The sequence below is a fragment of the Martes martes genome (genome assembly GCF_963455335.1).
Source record: "Martes martes genome assembly, chromosome: 13".
Taxonomy (NCBI): Eukaryota; Metazoa; Chordata; class Mammalia; order Carnivora; family Mustelidae; genus Martes; species Martes martes.
In genome coordinates, this window is record NC_137901.1 from 37,762,812 (window position 1) to 37,776,291 (window position 13,480).

Consider the following 13,480-nt stretch of genomic DNA (forward strand, 5'->3'; position numbering starts at 1 on the left):
GTGAATTAGATTTTTGTGAAGATGGAGTAGAAGTAGTTTTCCCTATCCCTTTCACTAAGTACAATTAAACCCTTAACTTTATAAATAAAATAAGTATACCAAGACTCTGAAAGTTGGAGAGAAGGTAAACCATCTGGGAGCCTCAGGGCCCTCAGTCACCCCAATGATGACTTCCTTGGGTTTCTGTATTGGTTCACGTATCCCAAACATGGAACTAAAGAAACTAGAAACCCAGAAATCCTGACAGACTTAGATTTAAAAAAAGGGGGGGGGCGGGGCACAAAATCATGCTTTAGTTAGCTAAAGGGCTAGGAAAGGAACAACACAATAAATGAAAAAATCTTTAGACAATAATGGCTTTATTCCAACCATTTAAGACAGAAAATAATGTACCCCTACCACAACCATGCCAACAGAGGCTAAGTGGGGAGCCTGGACCTCCACATTCACCAGGCTGTAAAGGAGCCCCATATTTCCTCCTCCCCACCAATGTAATAGACAGAAGGTTAAGTACGGACCTGGGACTTTCATTCCCAGCAGGTGGTAAGGAGACTCCCCACCTTCCACCCCTACTAGGTTGTCAGTGGAGACTGGAAGCTGAACTTTTACCTTCACCTAGCAATACCAAGTCTCTCCTCCCCATCTCCATTGAGTGATGTCATGGGAGGCCTAGTGGAGAGTCAGGACTGTCATCATGGCCCAGGAGTAATCGGATCACCTTCTTGTCCCCATGTTGTCTATGGATTCCACAGAAAGAACATAAAAGAGGCACTTCTACCATTCCCAACCAGAGAGGTATCAGTGAAGATCTAGTGGGTAACTTGAATTCACAATTCCCACAGTAATGTGGAGCCCCCTTAGGTGACAAGGGAGACCAAGTGAGGAACCCGCACTTCTTCCCCGACCTGGCAAGGATGAGGTGGCACCATCCCCATTTTGCCCACTGGGGTGATATTCGTGGAAGACAACTAAAACAGGATGTTTAAATAAGTCCAGAGTCTCTTAACATAATAATATGGCCAGATTTCAACTGAAAGTCATTCTTCACACCAAGGGCCAGGAAAATCAGAAACCGAACACAAAAAAGACAATTTGTAGATGCCAACAATGGGATTACAGAGAGATGTTAGAATAGTCTGACAAATAGTCTTTTTAAACCAGTCATAATTAAAAAATACTCCAATGAGCAATTATGAACATGCCTGAAACAAAAAAGTAAAAAGTATCAGAAAAAAAAAAAAAAAAAGAAAAGAAAAGAAAAAGGAAAAAAGAATTAAAAAAAACTAAGTGGAAATTTTAGAACTAAAAAAACCCCTAATTACCAGATATAAAATATTGTGGGTGGCCCAATAACAGAGTGGAAGTGATGGAGGAAAAAAAACCCTGTGAGATGGATTATAGAATAATTAGAATAACTCAGTCTGAGAAACAAAGGAAACAGACTGAAACAACAAAGCCTTAGAGACTCTGTGTGTACAGTAGGTTGAATAATGGCTCTGAAAGATATTCAGTCTGATCCTAATTCTTGGAAGCTTGTGAGGCAAAAAGGATTTTGTAGGTGGAGTTAAATTAAAGTGCTTGAGATGTGGAGAATATAATGGACTTTCCAGATGGACCCTAAATGTAATCACAGTGTTCTTAAAAGAGAGAGTCAAGGGAGATTTGACTACAGCAAAGAAAGTAGGAGATTTGATTATAGAAGCAAGATTAGATTGAAGAAATTGTGAGTCAAAGAATACATAGCCTCTAGTAGCTAGAAAAGGCAAGAAAATGAATTGTCCCATGGAACCTTCAGAAGAAACCAGCCCTGCCACACCTTGACTAACCCAATGGAACTGGTATCTGGCTTTTGGCCTCCAGAATTGTAAAAGAATAAATGTGTGTTTTAAAACAAGTTTATGGAAATTTGTTATAGCAGCCATAGGATACAAATACAGTATAGTACTATAACAAAAGATCTAACATTCATGCCTTGGGTACCTGGAAGGAGAGGAGAAAATGGACAGAGCTGAAAAAGTACTCAAAGAAATAATGCTTGAAAGCTTCCCAAGTTTGACAAAAGACATAAATCTACAGAGTCAAGAAGCTGAATAAATCTGAAAAGTCAAACAGAATAAACTCAAAGAAATCTGTGCCAATACACAACATGATCAAATTTATGAAAACTAAAGATAAAAAAAGGTCTTGAAAAGAAAAAGTGAGAAATGATACTTCATATAAGAGAAAACCAAGATGAATCACAGATGTCTCAACAGAAACCATGAAGGCCATAGAAAGTGGTACATTTTTCAAATGCTGAAAGAAAAGAATTATCAACCTAGAATCCCATACTGAGTTAAAATATCCTTCAAGAATGAAGGGGAAATAAAGACATTCTTAGATGAAGAAAAGCAAAGATATTCTGTCACCAGGAGACTGGTTTGCTCTAAAAGAATGGTTACGGAACTTTTCAAAACAAAAAGGAAGGAAGAAAAGAAGGTATGTTAGAACACCAAGAGAGAAAAAATATGGATAAATATGGACTTTTTTGTTCCTCTTGAGCTTTCTAAATTATATTTGACAGTTGAAGCAAAAATGTTAACACTGTGTGATACATGTAAAGGAAATATTTGACAACTATAAATGGCAGAGAAAGAAAGGATGTAACAAGAAGTAGTTTCTATGGTTCACTAGAATTGATAAAATGACAACAGCAGTAGACAGTGAAAAATTCTATGTGTGTGTGTCTGATGTGATATATTGATTTTAATGATTGATTGTAGCAATCATTAAAAGATGTATAAAGAGATACACTTAAAAACCCTATAGACAAATAAAAAATGGAATTCTATAAAAGCTTAGGTAACTGACAAAAAGGCAAGGAAAAGAACCTCAGAGGAAGTTAAAAAGAGAGAGAAACCAAAAAATATAATGACAAAAATAAGCCTAACATATCAATAATTATAGTAAATGTAAATGGTCTGAATACATCAATTAAAAGATATTGGCAGGGTGGATTAAAATATATGACCCAACTACATTATATGTACAAGGAATTCAAATCAAATATGATGATATAGGCAGATTGAAAGTGAAAGGATAGGACATGCAAACATCAATCAAAGAAACAAAGGAGTATCTGTTAATATCAGATACAATAGACTATAAGCAAATAAAATTACCAGATATAGAGAGGGATATTATGTAATGATAAAAGAATCAATACACCAAGAAGACAAAGCAGTCTTAAATATAAATACACCAAACAACAGAGCTGCAAAATATGTAAAGTCAAATTGATAGAAATGAAAGAAGTGGACTAATCCACAATAACAATTGGAGACCTCACACATTCTTTCAACAATCAACAGGACAGCTATGCAGAAAATTAGCAAAGATACATAAAAACTGGTCAGCAGTATCAACCACCAGGATCTAAGCGGGCATTTATAGAACATTCTACCCCCAAACAGCTAAATACACAGCCTTTTCATGTGCTCATGGAAAATATACCAAGATAAACATCATTTCAGGCCATAATATCAACTTCAACATATTTAAATGAATCAGAATGACACAGAGTGTATTCTTAGACCAAAATAAAGAAAGACAGTACAGGAAATAAGTTTCTCTGACCAAAAACACAGAGATACAACAACAACAAGAACAACAACAAAAATCTCCAAATATCTGAAACTAAACACCACACTTCTAAGTAATCCAGGGGTCAAAGAGGAAATCTCAAGAGAAATTTTGAAAAGTACTTGAACTGGTTTCAAATGAAAATACAACTTATCAAAATGTGCAACAGAACTATGGCAGTGCCAAAAGGGAAATTCATAGCACTAAATGCATACATTAGGAAAGAAGAAAAACCTAAAACCAGTAATCTAAATACCCACTCAATAATATAGAAAAAGATGAGAAAAATAATCCAAAAGCAAACAGAATGGAGAAAATAATAATTATAAAAGCAGAAATCAATGAAATGGAGAACAGAAAAACAATAAAGAAAAATCAGTGAAACAATGTGGTCTTTTAATGATCAATAAAATTGATAAACCTCCATCAAACTGACAGAAAAGAGAAGACACAAATTACCAACATCAAGAATGAAGCACAGGATATCACTAGAGATACTGCAGACATCAAAAGAACAAAAATAAATATGAGCAATGCTCCACAAATGGATTGGACAACTTGGAGGAAATGAACCAATGCCTCAATAAACTTAAATAAATTATCACAACTCACATAATACGAAACAGATCATTTGAATAGCATATAAAATATTATTGTGGGCTGCATGGTGCCCTCCCAGAATTTATATGTTGAAGCCTTAACCACAATACCCAATATGATCATGTTTAGAGATAGGGCCTTTAAAATGATGATTAAGTTAAAGTGTGACAATTAGGACAGGTCCTAATCAAGCCTGACCAGTGTCTTTATAAAAAGGGTAAATTCAGACACACAGGGAGACACCAAGGAGACACACATAGAGGACAGACCATGTTAGGACACAGCAAGAGGGCAGCCATCTGCAAGACAAGGAAGAGGCCTGAGAAGAAAACAAACCTGCTGATCCCTGGATCTTGGACTACCAGCCCCTGGAACCATGAAAATGTACATTTCTGTTGTTTAAGCCCCCAGTCTGTGGTATTCTGTTATGGCAGCCCAAGCAAACCAATGTAAGTATTAAAGAAATTGAGTTCATAACATATATATATATATGTACATATATATATATATATATATATATATATATATATATATATATGAATACCCCAGACCAGATGGTTTCACTGACAAATTCTCCAAATATTTAAGGAAGAATTAATATCAATTCTATATGATCCCTTTCAGAAAATAGAAGAGGGAAGATATTGTAACTCATTTTATGGAACTAGTATTACTCTAATATTAATAATGAAGACAACACCAAAAAAGAAAACTATAGACCAATATCTCTTATGGATATAGATATAAAAATCTTTAACAAAATACTGGCAAATAGATTATACAAAAAATTATACACAATGGCTAAATGGGATTTATTGCAGGGATGTAAAGCTGGTTCAATGGTCAAAAATCAACATACCCTGCTATTGGAACATGCTAAAGAAGGAAAATTAAATGATCATATCATTTGATGGGGAAAAGAGCATTTGACAAAAATTAATATCTATTCATGAATTCATGATAAACACAGTCAGAAAAAAACTAAAATGGAGGTGAAATTTTTTAATTCTAAAAAGAACAGCTACAAAAAAAATTACTGCTGATATGATGTATACATGATGATGAAAGACTAAATGCTTTCCCTGGAAGATCAGCGACAATGTAAGAACGTTCATTCTCAGTCCTCTACTTAACATGATATTGGAATTTCTAACAGTGCAATAAGGCAAGAAAAGAAAAGGCATACAGGTTAATCATATAGAAAGAAAGAAAATTGTCCTTACTTTTAGATAATGTGATGGTCTACTTAGACCATTTGAAGAAATTACAAAAAACATTTAGAGCTAATAAGTTCAGCAAGTTCTCAGAAAACAATAAAAAATACAAAAATCAGTAAATTCCTATATACTTGCAATGAATAATCTGATAGGTGTGTATGATATCTCACTATGATTTTAATTTGCATTCCTTAAGGGCTAATGATGTGAACATCCTTTCACGTACATATCTGCCATTTATGTATCTTTCCTGGTGGGGGCGCCTGGGTGGCTCAGTGGGTTGGGCTGCTGCCTTCGGCTCAGGTCATGATCTCAGGGTCCTGGGATCGAGCCCCGCATCGGGCTCTCTGCTCGGCAAGGAGCCTGCTTCCTCCTCTCTCTCTGCCTGCCTCTCTGTCTACTTGTGATCTCTCTCTGTCAAATAAATAAATAAAATCTTTAAAAAAAAAAAAAAAAAAGATCTATGTATCTTTCCTGGTGAAATGTCTTTTTAGGTCTTTTGGCCATTTTTTAACATTTGTTTGTGTTGGGGGAAACTGGATAAAAGTGACCATGGGATCTCTCTGTATTATTTCTTACAATGGCATGTGAATCTCCAATTATTTCAAAATACAAGGTTTAATTAAAAAATACGGATTGGATATATTCTAACTTTTCAAATTATGTTTGGCAATTTAAATAAACATGAAGCGTTATTTATATGTTTATCTGTATGACTTTTTACAATAATACATAATAGTATATATGTCACTTTTGTTCGTGTTGATGCAGGTGACAAAGGTGATACACAGCTGCTTTCCTTTCCCTACCATGTTGATACTGTCAAATGTGTTCTGAAAACACAGCTTGGGGGCTGTATGCAGGCACTGGCACTGTCCTTGGCTTGGGCTTACTGTCAAAGACACTACATCAATGCATTCATCTAAAATAAACCATAGCTTTAGGATTACTCCTTGACTAATTGCACCTCTAATGAAAAAGGGGGATACCATCCATTTCACAAGTTTGGTCTCTACTTTCTTTGCTGGTGATTTTACGTAGGAATTACCTTCCTGTGCTGAAGTTCTAAAGCATAGTCATTGTTGATTCTACTTTACATTCTATCATAAGTCATTTTTGAGTGAAGTGAACTATTGAAGGAAACTGGCTAATTTTACATGGTAATCATTAATGTGTTCACTACTATCGCACTGTTCTTCTATCCAGGCATAAGATCGGATTACTCTCTCATCCATCTTCCGGTTAGGAATGGCTATATAATTTGTTTTGGCCAATGAAATATGAGCAAAAGTGGTAAGTGTTGCTTCCTGGTAGAAGCCTTTAAAAACTTGTGGGTGATTCACCATGTTCCCATGTGCCTGATGAGCGATGGGGATGTTTGGATGACAGGGGCCTTATTAGCAGTAACTCTAAGAGAGAGGGATGTAGAATAGAGTCTTTTATTGATGAACATGTGCACACAGCATTAGCAAGAAATAAACCTTTGTTCTTTTTAGTCTCTGAGATTTTAAAGTTGTTTGTTATGACTGCATAACCTAAACAATCATAACCAGTTAATATATTTTATATTTACATCAAGCATACAAAACTCTCTGCCATAGGACACTATACTATGATGTCAAATTGTAAACTCCAGTTAATGAATTGCTCATTGGTATATATGATGTCATCCTCCACTCTGATAGCACCAAACACACACACACACACACACACACACACACACACAGAGTCAGATCAAGTCTTGCAGATCTTCCTTTTGATATAAATTAGAGCAACAGTTTACTAATTATTCCATGAAATCAAGCTTTTGGATGAAACTGAGCAAACAGAGAAATGACCTATCACATTCTTGATAGGGATACCGAAGTAACAGAAAATGTATGCACTGCCTTAAGCATTTCAAACAATGTCAAAGAAAGGAGTCACGTACTTGTATGTGTGCTCTACGTATAAATTGTGATTCATGGTTGCTACTAACATTAATTATATCAGCTGCATATTACCCATCATTTTCAGGGAGAAATAACATTGGCTAACATTTTCAGACACTGTGCAAAGATCTTCATGTGCATTAGTATGCTTAACCAGTTAGTACTTCACTTTGCTAATAATACACACCATGTGTCTTAGATTAGCATTATTTGGATAATATTCAAAACTATTTTTTATCATAACACTTACTATGAGCCATGTCAGAAGATCCTAATGTAAATCTTAACTGGGTCTTAAATATTACCAAGACAATTCAACAGGTGTTTTTATGTCATACTTTATATCCTCTTTGCAGTGCATACTCTGAACAGACATTGGGGCTAGGTGAAACAGGTGACTTAAAAATGCTTAAGTTTGGGATGCCTGGGTGGCTCAGTGGGTTAAGCCTCTGCCTTTGGCTCTGGTCATGATCTCAGGGTGCTGGGATTAAACCCACCTAGTCAGGCTCTCTGCTCAGCAGGGAGCCTGCTTCCCCCCTCTCTCTCTCTGCCTGCCTCTCTGCCTACTTGTGATCTCTGTCTGTCAAATAAATTAAAAAAAATAAAAATATAAAATCCTTAAGTTTATTAATGGTCACAGAACTTCTAGCTGTTAAAGATATTTCCCTATTTGAAATGCTGAAGTACATTTCCTTGATACTAAAAATTTCAATAGTTTCAAATGCTGCTCAAATGACTATTTTAATTTAAAAATATATTAACATATAATGAGAAATTTCTTATAATTTAATGGTCTCCAGTCTGTCTAGGGATTTATATATTTCTTCTTGCTTTATGTATATTTTGCCTGTAAAATATGGGACGAAAAGCATTGCCAAAGGAAGTTCTGTTTTTTTTCCACTGATTTTTATTAAGAGAAAAGTAACCAAAGGATCAAATTAGGAGGTGTTACTATTTTCAACGATGATGGGAATTTAACGCATTAGTAAAATTATGAACTAGGTGCTACACATCAACAGTTAACAGTGTGGACTATAATATTAGAATACTTGAATTTAGAGTTTATCTCTACCTATGTGACAGCGGTCATGATTATTGTTCTCTTCATGCTTCAGTTCCTGTTCTATAGAATGGGGATATGGGTAATGCATGCAGACCTCTAGGCTATCATGAAGAATACATAAGTTAATTTATCTATAGCCCACAGAATACCCAGCACACAGTAACTATTCAATAAATTTAGTTACTGTGCTTGCCTTAAATTGTTAATTCATATGTTCCCAGCATATCCATCACTTAATATCACCTCCCTTATTCTGGGGCCTCTTCTCTTCCCTTGGACACTTTAGAGAATCTTAGGGACTGTGTGATGAATCAATTGCATTTCTATTTTGAGACATTCTGCCACTTTAACAACACACACACACACACACACACACACAACTACTTTTTTAAAATTCAAAAGAAGTTGTTAAGGCAAAGAAAGAAAATGATTATATTTCACTAAACTTAAATAACTTTCTGCAAGTCAGTTAATAACTAGATAAGGGTAGTATATGCTCTACATTTTTAAAGAGGTATTGATAGTTTTGTAAATCTCCCCGTGTCCCTAGGTGAATAATGAAGGTACATAGTATGGCTCCTGATGAATAGAGACGTGTAGCGATAACCAGAGTGAGACCAAGGTCTCTGACTCAGAAAATAATTCAGAAAAGACTTACAAATGCATTTAAGAAGACAATTGACTTAGTAAAAACCTTCTCAGATGTCATTCCTCCACAAATATGTGACTGCTTGGGCGTCGGGTTCTGACCTCTGTGCCTAGTGCAGAATCCTTTACTATACATTTTTATAGAATTCTTTCTTTCAGAGAACTTATCTCAATTTGCAAATAAACATTTACTTGCATTATTGTTTTATTAAAGTCTGACCCCCTGTATTGGCAGGGATCACCCATCTATCTGCTCATTACTGATCCCCAGTTCTCCATCTGGCACCTGAAACGGAGGGGGCCCTCAAAAAGCAGAGACATTACAATTCTCCCAAACCTAGAGATGTGGGACTTGAAAGGAAAAAGTCATGTCATATCTACCAGGTGAGGTAAAAGTAGCAACATAAAGTATTCTTCAGTGGTTAACCTCCTCTGTACCCCCAAATTATGGCCTCAACTTTATGTTGGGATACCAGAGCAGTGCTGTGGTCAAAATAGTTACATGCCATCAGACACAGTGTTTTTGTTACTGAAATTGAATTTTAATTTTCCAAGTCTATTTATAGGAATTGTTGATTGTTTATTGAAAGGCATATATTTTATAATACATGGATATGTCCTTTGTATAATACATAAGATACGTCAGAACTGTTCCAGTTTTCAGCTTCTGTTGCTTATTTGAGAGAAAGCATTCCCTTGCTACTTTTACTTTTGTCATATCCAAAGAACATGTGTCCATGTAGTTCAGTTGGATTCTAGTCTTCTCACTGATAATGTTGGATAATTGTGGGTTTGAAATATGTAAATGGAATTTAATTAAACTGAGAGACAAGAATTAAGGAAATCTATGAATGTCAAAATAATGTGAAACTGGTTATGTGAAGGAGCAATTAAATTTACTTGAAGAAATAACAGATGAAGACTTAAGAGAGACATCCATCCAATTAAATGAATATTCTGAGAGTTCCATGATAAGCTCAAATGAAGAGTAATTCTCTAAATTTGTGAAGTTGGGAGTTCACCCCACTGAGACCCTTCTTTGCATTGTAGTTCATTTAAAGCAAACGGAGATTTTGAAAGTATTTCCACTTAGCACTAATGAGAAATTTTGATTTCAGTCTTCATTGCTACACAACTTTGTACAAAGCACCTACAACTGGCTAAAACGCACAGACACACACAAACACCCTCAAAATATAACCTGCTTTTAATCACTGACAGTTTAAAGAGAATTGCAAAAATTCTTTTAAAATTGCTTAACCTCTAGTCAGAACGACTGGATTAAAGATTCTAGAGTTCTAGTGTTGAGGAAAATGATGGCCATGTTTTGAGGAAAGACCAGCCTAATACCTTAGGAAGTTTAAAATTAAGTGCAAACTGTAGATCAATTCAGCCACCTGCTTTGTGGTAATTTACTTGGCTGGTAATTTTAACTGCTGAAAATCTTAACTTCGCTGATAAATAATACCTTAGCTTTTAATTGTTGTAGGAAACTTGGTTAATTCTAACAAAAGTACTCAAAGGATATTAAATATTAGAAAACCTTAATTATGTCCAGCCCTTAGTACATAGTTAAGACGTTCATGTTGGTAGAGAAATGAGATCAACATATGAAATATAGAAGACTGTAGGCACAGTGGGGTGTCATATAAATAAACATGAGTTGCTTAAACGCGAACCGAGAGCCCAACTGGACTCTAACATTTAATAATTGTACGACTTCGAGTTAAGTTATTTCAGCTCTCTGGGTCTGGATTTCCTCACCTGTAAAAGGTGGACAATATGAACTACCCCTCAGGTTGCAGTAAGAAGTGAGTGAGTGAAGGCACACAATACTGTGCCTGGAACATACGGAGAGCTGTTTTCTTCTAAAGTTTCTACCTTTGGAATAAGCAAAATAAGTATATTTTCTTGTAAACGAAACGTAACTGTGCATACTTCAACAATATGGGTTACTGTTATGTTGAAAAGGAAACACAAACACATTAATACCCAGTGATCCTAACAGAAAACAGGAAAACTTGAACGTCAATATTAACTCCAAAGACCATTTTTTAGAGCAAGAATGACGCTAAGGGCGGTAAGCTTCTCTGCAAGTGTACCTCCGGCATTTCTCCCCCAAGTTCCACACTTGTCTTCTCAAAGTCGTACCCCAAGCCTGCCAACGAGGAAAGTTTTACTACCTACCGAGTCCCGGGAACGGTCCCACCGAGCCCAGCACCGCCGTCGGGCCATCCCTCCTCTCTCCTTGGCTCTGGTCTTTTGACAGACGCCTCTCTACCTCCCACTCCAGGCACCACAACGAACCTCCCGTCCGCCCTCTGTCCAGCGGAGAACTCCGAAATGGGCAACAGGCTATAAAGGCTGCGGCCACTCGCCGCCCCCCGCCCCCCGCGCACCCACGACCGCCGCCCGCCGCCCCCAGCGCCGCGCGCCCACTCCCCTCAGCACCCGCCCCGGCACCGCAGTGCATTCCAACACGCGCAGACGCCGCGGGCTGGAAGGGACCCGTCGCCGCCTTGCCGGTCAGTACCCCCCAGACTGCTCCCCCACGTGAGCGCCATCCCTAATGGAGGTGGCCCCGCCACCTCCCAACGGCTCAGCCCGCGGGGACGCCCGGGAGCGCAGCACTGACAACAAAAACAACTCGACCCGCGCCGCCACGGAGCCGGCTGCCATCGCCGAGCCCGGGAGCGGCGCGGCGGCGACAGCGGGGGCTGCGGCACGGCCGGGCCGCCGCGGGAGGCCGAGATTTACCTGCGCGGCCCCGCGCCCCCGGGCCGGCCATCCTGCAGCAGCCGCTACCGCCGCCCCGCGGGCCCGAGGCGCCGCCCGCCGCCCGGGGAGGCGCCGCGCCGCAGTCCTGGCTGCGGCGCCCGGCACATGCTTGGCGCTGGCGGCGGCCGGCGCCCGCGCACAGGTGGGAACCCCGCGAGTGGGCGTTGGGGCGATTCCCTTCCCCAGCCGGCGCTCGCCGCCCGCTTCCACTCTTGACTTTGCCGGTGCGCGGCGCCTGCCCTTGCTCCGGCAGCCGAGCCGCCTGTGCCCGCGCCCCGGCGCCGTGGGCGGCTGCGGTCCCTGCGCAGCTGGGGCGGCGCGTCATGTGCATCTCCCGCCTCGCCGCTCGCTCCGCGGCACCCGGCGGCCCGGGGGGCACCGCGCGGCTGCCCGGCCCGCGCCCACTCCCCGCCCGGCGCCCGTACCCCCTCCACTCCCGCGCCCTCCCCCATCCCGGAGCTGTCAAGGAGGAAAACGCCTTGCACACACCTTGGAATGGACGGGCGCCTCAGTCACCGACTCGCCAAACTCTTAGAAGGTGTCCATTGGTCTGTAGGGAGGTTTGGGCATGGAGTAGGAGCCGCTTTCTTATTATTTAATAATGTTGGAAGTGCCGGGTCCGCTGCCAGAGTTGTGGGTCATGTGGGCACAGCAGAGGCTGGCTGCTGCCAGTACCAGGGTTTCCTGAGGATCCTGAAACTATGATCTCATCCTCCTCATCCGCCTCCCCCGCCCCTCTCTCCGCGGGCGCGCACGCACAGCACACACACATACACACACATGCACACACACGCATACACACACGGCATGCACTATCCTCCTTCCTGGACCGAAATATTCCTCCGGGGAAATACAGTGTTCATGCTCTTCATTGAAAAAAAAAAAAAAATCCTCCTTGGATAGAGATTTTTCTCTTTCAAAGCTTGATTTATGTGCTTTGTTTATTGCTACAGTTTTCCCTCACACGTGCAAGGGATCCGAACAGAGCCTCAGAATTAAAATTAAAGATAAGCATCTTCTTATGTTGACCCAGATTTTGGTCAGAACCCAAGAACTCAGACAGTACAATTTCAATTTAAAATAAAAATAATATGCCAGGCTTGACTATGGAATAGTAATAACACCTGAGAGGTATGCAGTGGGTTTCCTTCCCAAGCTGCAAACATTTCCCAAACATTACCTCATTTATTTGCAGAGCATCTTTGCAGAGGAGTTGGATGAGAAGGGAAATAGTATTGTCACCTCAGATACAGAAGCATGAAGCCTAAGTCAGATAACATGACTTTTCCAAGTACACGTAAGTCAGTATCTCACTATAAATATTAATTGCACAGCTACTAACTGGTTCCTTATTCACTCTTACCAATTATTGGAAACTTAGATTACTGAACATAATCAAGATATCCTTGATTAATTTTAAGTTAACAACTATCCAGCAAATTAATTAATTGATTTTTCTATGTGGATATGTCTTTATATAATTTTCCTCTCATTATTTGTATTTATCTTGTGTATTTGTATTGGGGGAGGGTATGTGTATTTGGTTATATGTGTTTGTATCTGTGTGAGAGCCTGTTCATTTGCATGGTTTAAAACCCTTAGATAGTATGAAGCAACTATAG

The 13,480-nt window shown here is 39.3% G+C and overlaps 1 protein-coding gene across 1 annotated transcript in view; it reads right to left on the minus strand.

Annotated features, from left to right (window-relative positions):
• Window positions 1-12,518, minus strand: part of DTNA (dystrobrevin alpha) — a 374,000-nt gene extending 361,482 nt beyond the window's left edge. The window contains exon 1 of the mRNA XM_080821018.1: window positions 12,348-12,518. The gene's annotated coding sequence lies outside the window, so the exon portion shown is untranslated. The remainder of the gene's footprint in view (window positions 1-12,347) is intronic.
• Between the last annotated feature and the right edge of the window lie 962 nt (window positions 12,519-13,480).